Raw genomic sequence first — 14,374 nt, 5'->3', positions numbered from 1 at the left:
AAGAAAGCATCAACCTTATTAAATAAACATCTCTGTGGCAGTGAGAACAGAACTTTTAAATAAAACACAAATCTGTGAGTCAAACAAAAATCCAGAATATTTTTCTTCAAACAACTTAAAAGTTCTCTGTATTTCCCATTTTTTTTCCATGTCCTAATAATTATAGGGACATGATTGTCTAATACCAATATCAGAAAATGGAAGACAGACGAGATATTACACCGTAGACATCCTTGTGGTTTGGCTAGGGTCCACTGTTTTTGTAAAAGCTTCAGCACTATGCCTGTTAGTATATAGACTTGATTGCAAAATGTCTGTAGATGCAAAAGTGTGTACATAAAATTCAATGTTAAGATCTAAATGGGGCACCACAGACCCTTGGATAATGGGCCATGAAACTGAAATGTGCAAGCGGAGACCGCTTCAGTCTCAGCTGTTCAAATAACCTGCAGTGGCAGAAATTATGTCCACACCAACACAGAATGGCATCTATGTTTCACATTCAGGAGACAGGTTTTGTTGTTGCACACTATACAGTGGAAATCATACATGGATATATTTATGTGTATTTATTTACATGCATATATAATATATACACATGCACACGTAGACTAGATTATATATAATTATAAGGAACAAATATGTATACTTTGCAAAATGATGTCTTCATCACCTTGGTAAATTTTCAATTTCTCTTAACTACAATTCCAGAATAAATTGTTTTGAAACTTTTGACCCCAAATGCAGTTAGACCAGTGAGGTTAAAACAGCTGGTTTTGGTTGCCCACTTTACACAAGCTGGTGAAGGGTGAGATTAAAATGGTAAGTGGTCTTCCAAAATACCGGATAGCCAGCAGGATGGTGGATGAGTTGTGAAAAACCAATGTTCCCAGAAGAAGGAGGCGGGATGGGCAGGTGAGCAGAAGCCTGTCAAGACGGGTGTCTCAGATTTTTGTGTGTCCGTGGAGCATCCAGGTTGATGCTACACAGCTCTGTGTATCCCACTGTGAGACAGATGGAAGGGACGAACATACTTAAAAATCTTTGTGAAATCCTCTAAGCACTACAGGTGACATGAGGGATCTTTATTCCTAAGATCAGAGGGAGCCGGGGCTGGGATTTCATCCATGCCTGTTGCTGTCGCTATAGGCAGCAAACAGTTAAATCAGTCAGAGTCAAAACCGTGAAGCAACAGAAATCACAAAAACCAGTGATAAAAGAAGGTGTGTTTGTGGCATACAGCAACTTTAGAAGCACCAGCTATTTCAGTTTTATGGCAATCCCAGCAGTTTCAGAGAAGGCAATGTTTCGCCATTGGCAGGGCTGGTTTCCTTCCCCTGTGGTGTCCTGGGAAGCAAAGTGACTGTAGGGAAGGGATAAGGGAGGTCAGTCCTCCTGCTTGAAATGGAAGAGGAACCTTCCCTCCCTATGCACATGGTCAGCCAAGCTAACTTCCAGCGATGCTGGCCAATGCCCATTTCCTGAATTAGTGAGGATGTTGAGGTGGCCATCATTGAAACCCCATTCTGTGCTTCAGTGCACTTCCCTCTCCAAGAGGATGCTTTAGCACAGTGTGATGCTGTGTGAAAATCCCTTGGGGTGCATGTGGCTCTGGAAGCCTGCTCTGTAAGACAAGGGGGCTCAACAGCAGACAAATCAAAGGAATCAGTCCCAGGCTGGCTGTCCATGGTCAGAGAGAAAGCCCTGACCTCAGCTGACAGCCTTGAAATGTCAAAATGTCAAAGTTCCCTTTTGCCAGCCCAAAGAGGCTTGGGAATTATAGCCCCATGGCTGGGGGATTTGTTGCCCTTCACAAGAAATCACCCTGGACACAATAAAATCATCCTTCTTGCCAGAGTAGGCAAGGCGATAGAGAATGGCGAAGGAAGCTCTTAAACATTTGCTTTCTGGATTTTGACTGCCAGATCTCTCGGGAGAGGTTGGACTCCTCACAAAAATGCTTGACGGGAAGAAACTCCCTAGGAAGAGATTGTTCTGTTTTGTTTTGAACTTGAAGGCTTCCAGTTGACTTGGGACACTGCCACCAGCCACCTAAGGAAAGCTTGAAGCCTTCCTACACAGGGTGGGGTAGAGTCCTGCTGTGAGTGTACAAAAGGCCTTCAGAGGCATGACTTTCCCTGGGATGTAATCTTCTTGCCACACTGTATTTTTTGGTTGAACGTAAACTGGGTGGCTTGATGCTTTTAATGACAAAATTCTACTGAGGTTTCTCTTTTCCCTCCCATCCCCCTGTGGCTTTTACTCTGGGTTGACATGAGGTTTTCCCTGGAAATCATTCCCTATGGGTCCTATGTGCCTGCTATAGATTTTTTTTTTTTCAAATGAGTTTTCAAGAAAAATGCATAAATGATCCAAAAGGGAAACATAAAATTGGTTTCCCTGCTTAGGGATAGGGGACTTCCTTACTGGCTTGATCATCTCGTTCTCCTGCACACTCCCTGTTGTTGCCCAAATCTTGCATTTTAGGCAGTCCATCCTCAAGGGGAAGGGAGAGACTGTTCTCCCATTCTTTGTTTCCCCTCCCAGCTCTAATGTCTCTTCCCCTGAGTATGCCCTCCCCACCAGGGACAGTAGAGTCTTCCTGAGCTAGAGGAGCAGTGATGCTCATCAGTCCTTCTGCCCACACCCTGACACTGGGATGCTGGGAAAGATGTGGACTTGTACTCATCCAACTTGGTGCTGAGAGCTCATGGCTGTGGCTGTTGCAGTGGGGTGTTCAGTGGTGTCAGCGTAGGCGAAGTGTGCTGTGACAGCCTCAGTGCTTGCTGCCTGCTGCAGACACCCTCAGCACCACAGGTCTGCAGGTTTGAAGGTAATTTCATGGAAATTCTGGGCTCCTAAGCATCAAAGTTATTTAGTGGCTGTTTTGTGGATATCTATCTCCTTGGGTTTAACACCCAATTTCTAAGTTCTCTTTCAGGGAGCTAAGTGCTATTTTGCAATGTTGCTGCTAGACTGTCCTTGCCTCAGTTTCCTTAAGTATATAATGGAGGTTTCAATATTTTCCAGTCTTACAAGTTTAGTGTGATGATGCATACATTTAAGGCACTCAGATGAAAATGAGGTGAAATGAATTTTCTACACGTTTGTGATAAATAACCAGAACCCTGGTTATTTTGGTGGTTTCCTACAAGACACTTCTGATTGAAACCCTACAGCGTGACCCACATCTGTAGGAATCTGCAGATGCATTTTGTATGAAGTGTAGTAAAACAGAACAGGTACAGTGCTGAAACTGCTAAAGCTCTGGTCTAAGCACCAGCTTCCTTTAAAGACATCATTATTAAAAATCAAATCTGGGACAATGTGAGAGATTGCAATATGCTATGATGAAAATTTCCTCTCTATGGAAAGAATAGTTGATTTTTATTTTTTTTTAATCCAAAGATACAAAATAAACACAGACTGTTGTCTACTATTTTCAAGTCCCACAACTCCCACAACTCCCAAGGCCACAGCATGAATAGCCTTTACATTTGACTAGCACTATAAAATGCAGACACAGAAATAGGCAGAAAAGAATAGACAGAGTTTGCCCTTTTTTTGCTTAGTGAAGTGACAATGGGAAACCGCCTGTAAGATGCACCACAGCAATTCAGCTCAGCCTAGGGCTGGGAGTTTGACCTCTCCAGGTGTACGAACTGTGCCCATGTCCTATTTAATTGATGTTCTGCTTACCACTCTGTTAAGCACCAGATTTGGAAAGTCTCCAGCTGCTGTGGAGGAAGGAATGGAGTCTATTTGCCCCTATTCATTCCTCCACTGCTCTGCAGAAGAAGGTAGGATTTGGCTCTCTGTTGGCATTTTAATCATTAGTCTTCAAAGTGAGTAGAGAGCATTTATGATTTTCTTTCTGCCTGTCACATGCTAAATGACATTAGGACTGAGCTGTGAATGAAGCAAGGCCGTGGTGAACGGCTCTGCTTGCAGCCATGGAGTCAGAAACTAGTTTGTTTCTCATTCAGCAATGCAACCCATTGCAAACAAGCTGGTGACAAATTTTAAAATAATATGTCAATGAAAGGATTTGTTTTACTTTATGTTAAGCACATCCTCCTTTTCAATTATAAATGTATTATTTTTTTTCCTTCAATGCACCCAAAAGATATTTATTACCTTTATATTCTTTAACTACAGAAAAAAAAAAAAAAAGGACTAGTGAGCCAAACTAGTTCTGGTTATCAGTATTTCAATTTTAGATAACAAATACTGTGCTTGTAACCAGCACACGTAAAGAAATGTATTGACCAGGGATGATTCACTTATAGAATCAGGTTGCTCATGGGCAATTCATGGGCATGGAAGGAAAAGCTAAGTTTGTTTAATATATTAGTGTGCAGATGTTATCTCTATTTACAGATAGTCAAGCTGAAACTCATGAAGACTGAATTGCTTGCCAAGAAAAGACAGAAAAAGGCAATGGCAGGTCTGGGGAAAGACTTTGGATCTGCTGTCTCCAAATCATCAGCTCTACCAAACAACAGTACCTCCCTTTAATTAATTATTCGTTGTTAAGTGTTTGGAAACAGCTGAGACACAAGAACATTACACTAAAAGATGTCTTGCTGGCATCTTTTTGGCCATGAAAGATATGACTTAATATTTCTCCATTTTGGCACCGAGAAAGCCTGTATATGGTAAAGAGCAGCTGTGCCTGGTCTTCATGAGTGATTAAAGGTCAATTGATTTATTATTTTTGCTACAGATCTTGTTGGCAACCACGCAAGATGTGAATTGCCTTGTTGTTTTTCTGTCTGTAAATGTAGTGTTTTCAGCATTATAAATATTTTTATTCGCATACTCAGCTCTCTGAGGACCTCTTCTTCTGCCTTAGCTTTGTTATGCTAAACCATCACCTCTCTTTCCAACCTTGTCTTTCATGGGGGAAAGTTTCAGACTCTTTTCATTCATAAAAACAAGAGGGCGAAAAAAAGCCTTTAATTGTTTTCAGTCTATGTAGGTCTTCACATCACTGAAAAAAATCCTGCTGGACTGTGTCATTAAGCATTTCCTTTCTGCTGGTAAAGACTCCACCTCCCACCTCTTGGTATTTGTCTTTAGAGTTGCATGTTTGGACCTTCCCAGGCCAGCTTCTATGTGTTGTGGTCTCAACTGTGTGTGCCCATCTACGTCAAGCTGTCTCTCTGGGTATGCCAGGTGCTTTCAATGGGGACACTTTACAGCCATCCAGAGTGTTAATGCAGAAGCAGTTCCCCAGCAGGAGTTAGAGACCATCTTCACTGGGGTGTTTAAACTCATCCAAGCAAGGAGAGGAAGGCTTAACATATCTTTCAGGCAGCCTGGATGCTGCTAACTTTGTTGAGGCACAGGCTCTGCTGACAGTCCTGTGGAGAGTGATGTCCAGACACTCTTGAGTCCTCCATGTGGATCGAGGTAACTTGTGCTCACAGTCACCCCTGAAGCAACTCTTCAAGAAGGGCACAAGCTCCTGCCTTCACGTTGTTTATTCGTGTCTCTTACAAACACTGAACAAACTGCATCCATCCACGAGACCTTACTACTTGTCCCTTTGCTTACATAGCAGTCTCGTTGCTTCAGTAAGACTAAATATTTTGAGCATTTATTTGGTCTAAATGTTATTTGTGTGCCACATCTCCATCCATTCTGCAATTGCTGTCCACAAGTCAACTTACTGTTAGCCCTTCCAAAGCCAAAATATCAAACCCCCCCCTCTGCCAGCACAGAAAATACATTGAGGATTGTGTATTTTTGACACCATGTTGTCCACCAGTGTCAGCTGCCCAGGTTCCTGCATGTGTAAAACATCTCCAGAGGTGTGTTGCCAGGTACACAGAGAAATGTTATGCATCCTTAAATGCCAACAGACAAAGTCCAAAGATTTCTTTCTTTTTCACCATCCTCCTGTCCCTGTGCTCAAGGATCTTGCTCTAGTTAAGTTCATTGACCTTGCCAAAGTATTTCCTGCATTTCCACCCTTGCTCAGCTCATGCTTACTTTTCTCCATGTTCCACCCTTTGCCTCCCAACACCAGAGTCCCACTGCTCTAGGGCCCTTCTGGGAAGCTCCATCTTGTAGGACACTGACCAGTATTACGTTATGTCAGCACTTTTTTCAAGTTGCCAACAAACCTGTCTTACTTCTTTATCTGGGCTTCTTTACCTAGGTTTCATCCTCAGCAGCTGCAGACAATATTTTATGCTATAAAACAGTTGGTGGCAAAGGGGATGACCGTCCTCTCACTGGAGTAAATCAGGAATAACTAAATCTGGTGTGTTGCTGTCCAAGTGGAAAAAAACAGACCCGTGCACAAAATACTGCAGAGCATGAAAGTTTAGTGTGCTGTGCCACTGTGAAAACCATGACCTGTGAACCTCATGTGATGGCATTGCTAAATGAGCTTTGAAAAGAGAACATTTTTCTAGTGGCTTCTTAAAGAATGTGGCAAAACAGCGACAGTAATCAGCAATGTTAATTGCAGTCACACATCAGTTTTCATTGGCGTTTACCAACTTTCCATATAAAAGACATTGTTACACTTGCAAGCTGAGGTCAAGTTAGCTAATCATTCATCGGGTGTTTACTTTCTCCCAGGATTGTCTAGCAGGAATTGTACCTTGTGTTTTAAAGTTACATCAAGCAAAGAGCCTAGAGTGAAATCGTGTAATTGATTTAAAGATCTTTATAGCTGACCTGCCAATCAAAGTGATTCAGATAACTAGCTGGTGTGCTGTCTGGCGAGACTCAACTCTGCATTACACTAATTGATATGAGGATCACCTCCGAGGAATCTATCTGCTCTGTTCCAAAACGTTGATTTCAGTGAAATTGTGATACTACGTATTTAAAACTGTCCGCTATATCTGTTGCTAAAAGTCATGGGACTGTGAGTCAGTCATCTTGGATGACTTATGGTTCTGTCACTGATTCACCGAAAATGAATGTCTATACTGCACACAGCATGAACCAAATAAAAGCTCAGATGCAAAAAGCAGTCTAACCAAAGAGCCAGAGGGTTTGTCACTGGCTAATTAGGGTAAATTATAAGGCTATAGTTTTATAAGGCTACAGTGTTTCCAGTTACCATGCGTACTTGTTCAGAATGGACTAGTTCCTTTATCATCTTGTGCCCAAGGTTATCTAACAGTACAATGTGTGAATAATACATTTTCCCAACTGAGAAACGTACAAGCATGGCAAAGGGTTTTGAAAGGAGTATTTTAGTCATTGTGTGAGTGTGAGTTTGTTTTCTTCAAGTTATGGAATATGACTTTAATAGATAAATGGGAAAAACTAGGCTTTCAGTCACAATATGTCTGTTATAGGCCAAATATAGAATAGACTAAAAAACCAAGCAGACAACTATAATTTGTGTTTAACTATATGCCCTGGTACAAGATTCCACAGTGAAGACAACAGCTAATTCAACTTTGTCAGTAGATTATACTTTTTCCAACCTCATTAACAATCTGGACTAGCTAATACCACCTTCTGCAGACAAAATGAACCTTGCCCATATTTATCAACCAGTCATTAACAGTCGTTAACCAGAAGGTTGGAGAACTCCTGCCCCTGGGACACTTCCAGGAGCTCAGCACCAAACTCGTCTGCTGCTCCTGCGGAGGGGTGAGTTTTAGCTCAGACCCTCATTGTGGCTGGGCCTCCCTTCAGGGTCTGCTCTGGCTCCTGCTGCCACCCCTCTCCCAAACGCCTGGTGCTGCCTCCCAGCACACCACAGACCAGTGCAGGAGGGGCTCTGCCCTGCCAAAGCTGCCCAGGGCAGGCAGGGGAGCTGTGGCTGGCAGCAATAGCAGAGGCATGGAGGCAGCTCCACAAAGCAGTGGGCAGCGAACTGGTGGCAGGGAGCTCCTGCATCTGCCCCTGAAGCTCCTCCATGTCTGGGCCACTTGCTGCTGGGCTGTCTGCAGCAAAGTCATCATTATTGAATTTTTTAGATGAACTGGTGCATGGTCCAGCCTCATACATTCAGCAAAATTGAATCCTTAGGCTCTGTTTTACTTTAATCTCCACATAACTTATCCTTAGGAAACTGCTTGGTTAGTCACCTCCATACCTCATTGGGCACCACAGTTACAAGCATTCACACATGAAGAATAGGCACAGAAATTAGATGACATTTTGTAGAACTGGCTCTCACCAGGACCCAAATAAGGACAACCTTTCTTATCCCTTGAAGAGTTCATGTCACACACTGTACCTTTGCTTGCTTCCATGGTAACTACCTATGGGTGTGCTGTTGTATTTTATGTACCTCCTGTATGGACCACGATGATCAGTGGAGCATGTCCGCCCATGCCACCAAGGAGCCGGAGGCTCTCTGCTAGAGGTTCTCTACACTGAAAGTTCACAATGCAAAGGGAACCGCCTTTTGGTTTGGTTGAGACCGGGGCAGGTTGGAAGACTGGCTTCAAGACAAGGTGCCAGGCAACGAAATGGGCACAGCTGAAACTTCACGTGCTTTCTTACTCAATATTATGATAAGAGCTTTCCTTATATGTTCTTACTCAATATTGTGATAAGAGCTTTCCTTATATGTTCATGTTTGACCTTCACTGATTGCCACTGCGGCTCTCGGGTTTTCCCAAGAGAGGGTGCGTGTTGCTGTTGATACCACTGTAGTGCTGATAGGAGACTAGTTATTTACAGTCTCTGTGCTCCCCTGCTATTTCGCAAGCATCAGTCACGAAACAAGTCCTGTGGTCAGGATGATTCAGGAAGCAAAACACTACTATATACATCTGTTTGGTACAGTCTTCAGTCAACTCTGTCTGATCTTTTCCCTACACCTTATTTTTAATGCACTTTTCTTCTTCTGTCCTGCCCTGTCCCTCTCAAGCCTCTGTTGTTTTGTTTCCATAGAAAACCAGTAACTCACATCTCAAAGTAAAAAGATATATTTCTAATTCTGGTATATTCACCTTGCTCATTGCCAAAAGTCATTATGAAGGTCATGAAGATGTTGGAGGTTCAGAGGATAAACCAAAACACAATGCTGATGTTACAGGAATCCTTTATCACAGGAAGGGGAAGGAAACCTACAGTGCTACCAGCTCTGGAGGTTGGCAGAGAAAATATGAACATTCATCTCTGCTCTCAGATATTCCCTTCAGGAACGCTCTGAAAAGCAAATTATACAAGCTAGTCCCGTGGGATGGTCCCTTGCGTTCACACTGCAGTGGGAAATGGACTCCAAACTGTAATGGGAAAGGAGATGTGGGCTTTTTATATCTTGTGGTTCCCCTCCTTGAATAATTTTGGCCACAAGGATACAAAAGGCTTTGTTTTGCTCAAAAGAGGAGGGGGAAATCTTTGAAAAAGCCAAGTTTAAGCCAATGGTGCTAGTTTTAGTACTTGGTATAGAGCACAATGCAGGGCTTTGTGCAGACTCCAAGGAGAAGAACATATGTTGCGTATTTAAATGGGAACTGAAAAGAAATGCTCTGTCAACTGACCAGGAGCTGGGATGTTTAGGGATCAGTTTCCTAAGTGAGTGTAATGGCATGCGAGCAGTTAGGAGATGATTCAGACCAACACAGAGAGAAAAGCTCTCTGAAACAGAGGCTTGCCCTGGACATATGATCTGTAGAACAGATCTCAAATAAAACAGATCCCTTTGTGAAGTGTGTTTGGGTAATGAAAGCATAGGCAGGAAAAGATCTCTTTTAGGTTTTGGTTCTCCTGGAAGCATTCCCTTGTAGGCCATGGACAGGTTGATAGGGACCCAAAGAGAGATGTCCACCTAGTTAGACATCCTTCTGGGATGTGCTTGTATTACTAGTTATGCCTTCCAGCTGCTTGTCACTGCCAATCTACTGGATGAGCCACTTGTGGGACTGTTACTTATGTTCATGGAAAACCAGCTGTATTACTTTCATTGTTCGGCTTGTTGGTCTGGGCTGATTTTCATTAGCAGCTGACTAAAGAGTGTTCCCAAAAATTGCCCTGCCTGTAGGGTACTTGGCAGTCACTGACAACCAGGATAGCAGTGGAGGGAAGGTAGGGACAGCAGAGTCCAGGAAGAAGGATCTCAAAAAGATCTAAAACTACCAGCGAAACTCCAGAAACCCTATATTCCCTCTCTTTACTCAACCACCATAGCTCCCTAGAGACTAGTACATCAAGTTGTGAACCATGAATCTTGATAATTGTAACAGCGAGGGGAGAGAGATTCCTGGGATATAGATACTAGGTAGGTAGAGGGGCACCTCAATTTCAGCTTGGGACAAAGTGGAAAGAAAGATGGGATACGCAGGCAGAAACTCTTCTCCAGTTTTGTACCTCTTGTGCATAATTCTTGCTGGCATCAGCAGCATTGATATATTGTGAATAATGGCAGCCATCTTTTTATATGGGAACAACTTTTGTATAGCACATCCCTTACCTGTCTGGAAAGTACCCTAAAATAAGTGACAGACACTTTTGAATGGGCTGCTGCTCCAGTACTCCTCTTGAAGCTGGGTCATGGTACAGCCAAGGGCAGAAGGTGTCCAGAATGACAGCCCATACAAAGCAGTCATCTGGCTCTCAGCAGAAAGCTCTTCATCCCCAGCAGACAGTGGTAACTCCATTTCTCTTCTGCTTCATGCATATAAATCCAGAGTAGAGCACAGTGCAGCAGACCCATGCACCTCATATTTTCTGTTGGGCAGGCAGTTGTTGTTCTGCATGTTTAGATCATGTTTATGCACTGTTTAGGGAGTCTTATCGCTGGATTTCATTGTGAGGACTGTGTATGTAAAGCCTAGGGCTTGGCATTCCTGAGGTCTGGCCAATGTCTGGCCACAGGTCCCCTGAGAGCAGATTGTTTTGTTGTAGGGTCACCTCTCCCTGCATGACGAAATGTGCTTTTACTGCCTTGTGTTCAACACTGGAGTTGAACATGGAGTCCCACCATGAAGCATTATGGTTTTGATGGGAAAACACTAGGATTCAACTAAAAGTAGAGCATATCTCAGCAGGTGATTACAGCCACTTACTTTCCACAATATCTCTGCTGTGCATGGAGCAGTCTTTGTCCCTGTGCAGCTGAAATATTAAACAGGCTAACGAGCTATTCCTGGCCTTTCCTTACATGTAGACACCCCTGCCCACCACCTCTCCCAGAGTTAAGCATTGCCAGGGAGGACTGGTTCCTTCACAGAGAGTCCAGCAGAAGGGAGGCCAACCTCTTCCTAGTGTGCTTGAATGAAGGAACCTTCCTCTTTGTAGTAGCAGGGTGTGTGCATATCAAGAAGAGACAAACTAAGCTGGCAGAAACTGTCTTTCACAGTTTCATAACTCTCCTGAGCAGTTTGGCTTTCTTCAACTGTCATCACATCAGTCACACCACTGGATTGCCACAGGAGCTGGACGAGAACAATACCTCCATTCTATTTGCTGCCCAGCTCAAGAATGGGCCTGGCTCCCTTGAGTTGCATGGAGCAGTGACAGTCATGGTGGAAGGAAAGCACTGAGATCATCCATCCACCTGATTGCCAGTGTGTTCCCCCACCTTGTCTTTATACCAACAAATGCTGAGGCCTCTGGGCCACAGCGCCATTGCACTGATTGCCTACTCAGTAGTTAGACCACCAGCTTAAGGTATCCACGGGAAAGAGTATTTTTAAACCCTCTGTCAGTTGTTCTTCCTTCCCAGGCTAACATGCTGCCAATTAAACTGTCCTGAAGCAAAGCTAAGAAAAAACATGTGCTCTACACGTGTATCTAGCAAATAAGAAAAAAAAAAAAAAAAAAAAAAAAATATATATATATATATAGTCTGTTCCATCTTCTCCCCTGTGCCTTCCTTACGTGTTAGGACAAGGACTACAGATCTGGCGTTAGCTCCTCAGGTCTTTATGAGGTTAACTCCCAAATCTGTGCTTAGATGCTTTCCATAATTTTGAATTTATGTTTGAATGGAAATTTTAGGCTGCTCTTACAAGGCTGTGCACCTCAAAGGTGTGTACACACAAAGCCCACACTACCTGCCTTCCTTGCTCAACTTTTAGGCAGCCAATTTCCTTGCATCCCTCTTAGACAACTCTCTGTGGTTGATACTAGCTGGACAAGCTGGTTGATAGGATTTGCCTTTCTGCCCTTAAAATCTACAGTGGGCATCAGGCAACCAGCTGTGTTGCCCTGTGGGGCTGTATTTACACCACTAAATACTTACCAACTCTAAGAAGTGGTCCTTTGTTCCTATCACAAGGTCCGCTAGAGTGGTGATTTTATAATACGAAGCTGAGGGCACATCCTCATGGGAGAGCACAAGACCCTGGGGTTCGAAGACAGCAGGATGATGATAAATTCAATGCAAGGCATCTGGTTCGGTCTCACCCTCACTGCCAGTGGGGGAGGTTACCTGGGGGAAGTGTCACCCCCCATCATGTTGGGGATTTGTCTTGGGCAGAACTGGTTGGATTTCTCCAAAACAAATCCCAGGAGAGAAGCAGTGGTTTTTGCAGTGTGGGTAGTCAGGGGTTCATTGACTCAGTTTCTTCCCTGGATGTTTTTTATTTAACAGGGTAGACATAACTCCAGAGCAGAGGCAGGAGATAGCGCTGTGCAGAGCCTATTCTACAGTCCTCTCTCAGGGACAGAGAAAATACATTCCTTCATTTTGAAAGAGGCTCTCCTGACTAAAATAATCACCCCTCATGGTTTTTAGCTGCAGAAATCAAGCACCAGGCATGGGGGTTTTAGGCTACAAAACAGCCCACCCTGCATGTTGAAGATGCCCTTCACCAAAAGCTTCTCCTTTCCTCCCTCTTCTGCAGCTGGTTGACAGAAGGCCTTAGAGATTAGCTTCGTTCCTGTGAGCTATTTATACTGAAATATTTTGTGTTGAAAGATGTAAGCCCTTTGTTTCCTCTGTATGTACACAGTGATCCCTGAGGGCAAGCAAATCCTGCTTTGTTTTGGATCAGATACATTGCGAATTACTGTTGTAAAACGGCCCCAAGTGCACTTTTATGAGTCAGTCTCACCTTTACGCTTCCACATGTCACCAGGCACTCTCTGTGTGTGCAGTTTTCCAATTCCAGATTACCCTCATTAAAACATGTCTAATCCCCATTTGGGACGATGCTTCCAAAACATTTTCTCCAAAATAATATTTCTTGATAATTTTTCCAGGCAGAGAGTGCATTTAGCTCCCTGGTTGAGCAAAAAAAGAAAAGCCTCTGGTAACATCGTTGGCCAATTTGGCTGGCTGATGTGTTGGATTAGGCAATCCTCATATGTAATGTAACCTTCATATCCTAAAATAAAATGCATGGGGCCATACAGTATTCTCTGCTCTTGTAAATGGAAAACGACTGTGCTTCCACACATCCCAGGTGAGAGGATTTGCGAAGGAAACACAGAGATGAGAATGGTACAAAAATCAGGTCAGGCAAATAAATAGATAGATTTCACTTTAGACATCCCTCCCCTTCTTCCCTGCCCGTAGCAGAATAGCTTATCTGCTGGAGTGTATGTTCAGGCTTGTGTGGGAAGAGCAGGCTTAGAGATGTAACCTGACAGAGGGACCTTGGTGCAAGTGCCCAGGTGAGGATTTTTCTGTACATCTCTGCATTTTGGAGAACACCTGCAAAGATGGGCATGTGAATAACCAGCCAGCTCCACACCAAACCACCTTGATGGGACTGGAGACCCTCTCACCAAAACTCCCAAAGGCTCCCTAGCCCCATAAGCAAGGACTTTACCATAGGGAAAAATCCAAAATTATGAAGTCTGAATTGGAAGAGTCTGGTTTGGAAGAGAAGTCAGCTGGCAATACAATATGGCCTTTTTTGTCTCCAAGCCGGGACACTTCACATCTTCCCTTCAGCTCTGCCATGAATCTGATAGGACCAGAGGCAATGGGCACCAACTGAAAGGTGGGAGAATGCAACTGAACGTCAGGAAACACCTTTATGCTGTGAGGGTGACTGAGCACTGGCACAGGTTGCCCAGAGAGGTGATAGAGTCTCCCTCCTTAGAGATATCAGAAAAACACCTAGACATGGTCCTGGGCAGCTGGCTCTAGGTGGCCCTGCTTGAGGAGGGTGGTTGGACCAGGTGATCTCTAGTGATCTCTTCCAGCCTCTACCATCATCTGTGAGTCTGTGAATCCACTGAAAAGGTCCCTTCCCCTGAAGCCTCCTGCAGCTGTGTGGTAGCAGGGAAGCTCAGCATTAGCATCAGCCCTCTGTTAGAATCTCTGACAGGGAGATAGTTTTATGTGATCCAGTATGAGTCACTGGAGTTGCAGGTCAATGGCCAAATTCTTCTTTTTGTTACACCCATTTAGTCCTGTGGGTTTCAGTGAGTGGGAGGGTAATGGAACTGGTCCAGATACATTTTATTAAGCAAAAATGCATTTTGGTCC

At 43.8% G+C, this 14,374-nt stretch overlaps 1 protein-coding gene across 1 annotated transcript in view; it reads left to right on the top strand.

Moving 5' to 3' along the window:
• The window catches only part of NDRG1 (N-myc downstream regulated 1), a 73,728-nt gene that overhangs the window by 740 nt on the left and 58,614 nt on the right, over positions 1–14,374 (top strand). The gene's annotated exons all lie outside the window — the stretch shown is intronic.

Source organism: Athene cunicularia (assembly GCF_003259725.1).
Source record: "Athene cunicularia isolate RWA chromosome 2 unlocalized genomic scaffold, athCun1 chr2_part1, whole genome shotgun sequence".
Classification (NCBI taxonomy): domain Eukaryota; kingdom Metazoa; phylum Chordata; class Aves; order Strigiformes; family Strigidae; genus Athene; species Athene cunicularia.
This window is presented reverse-complemented; position numbering and strand designations above follow the sequence as displayed.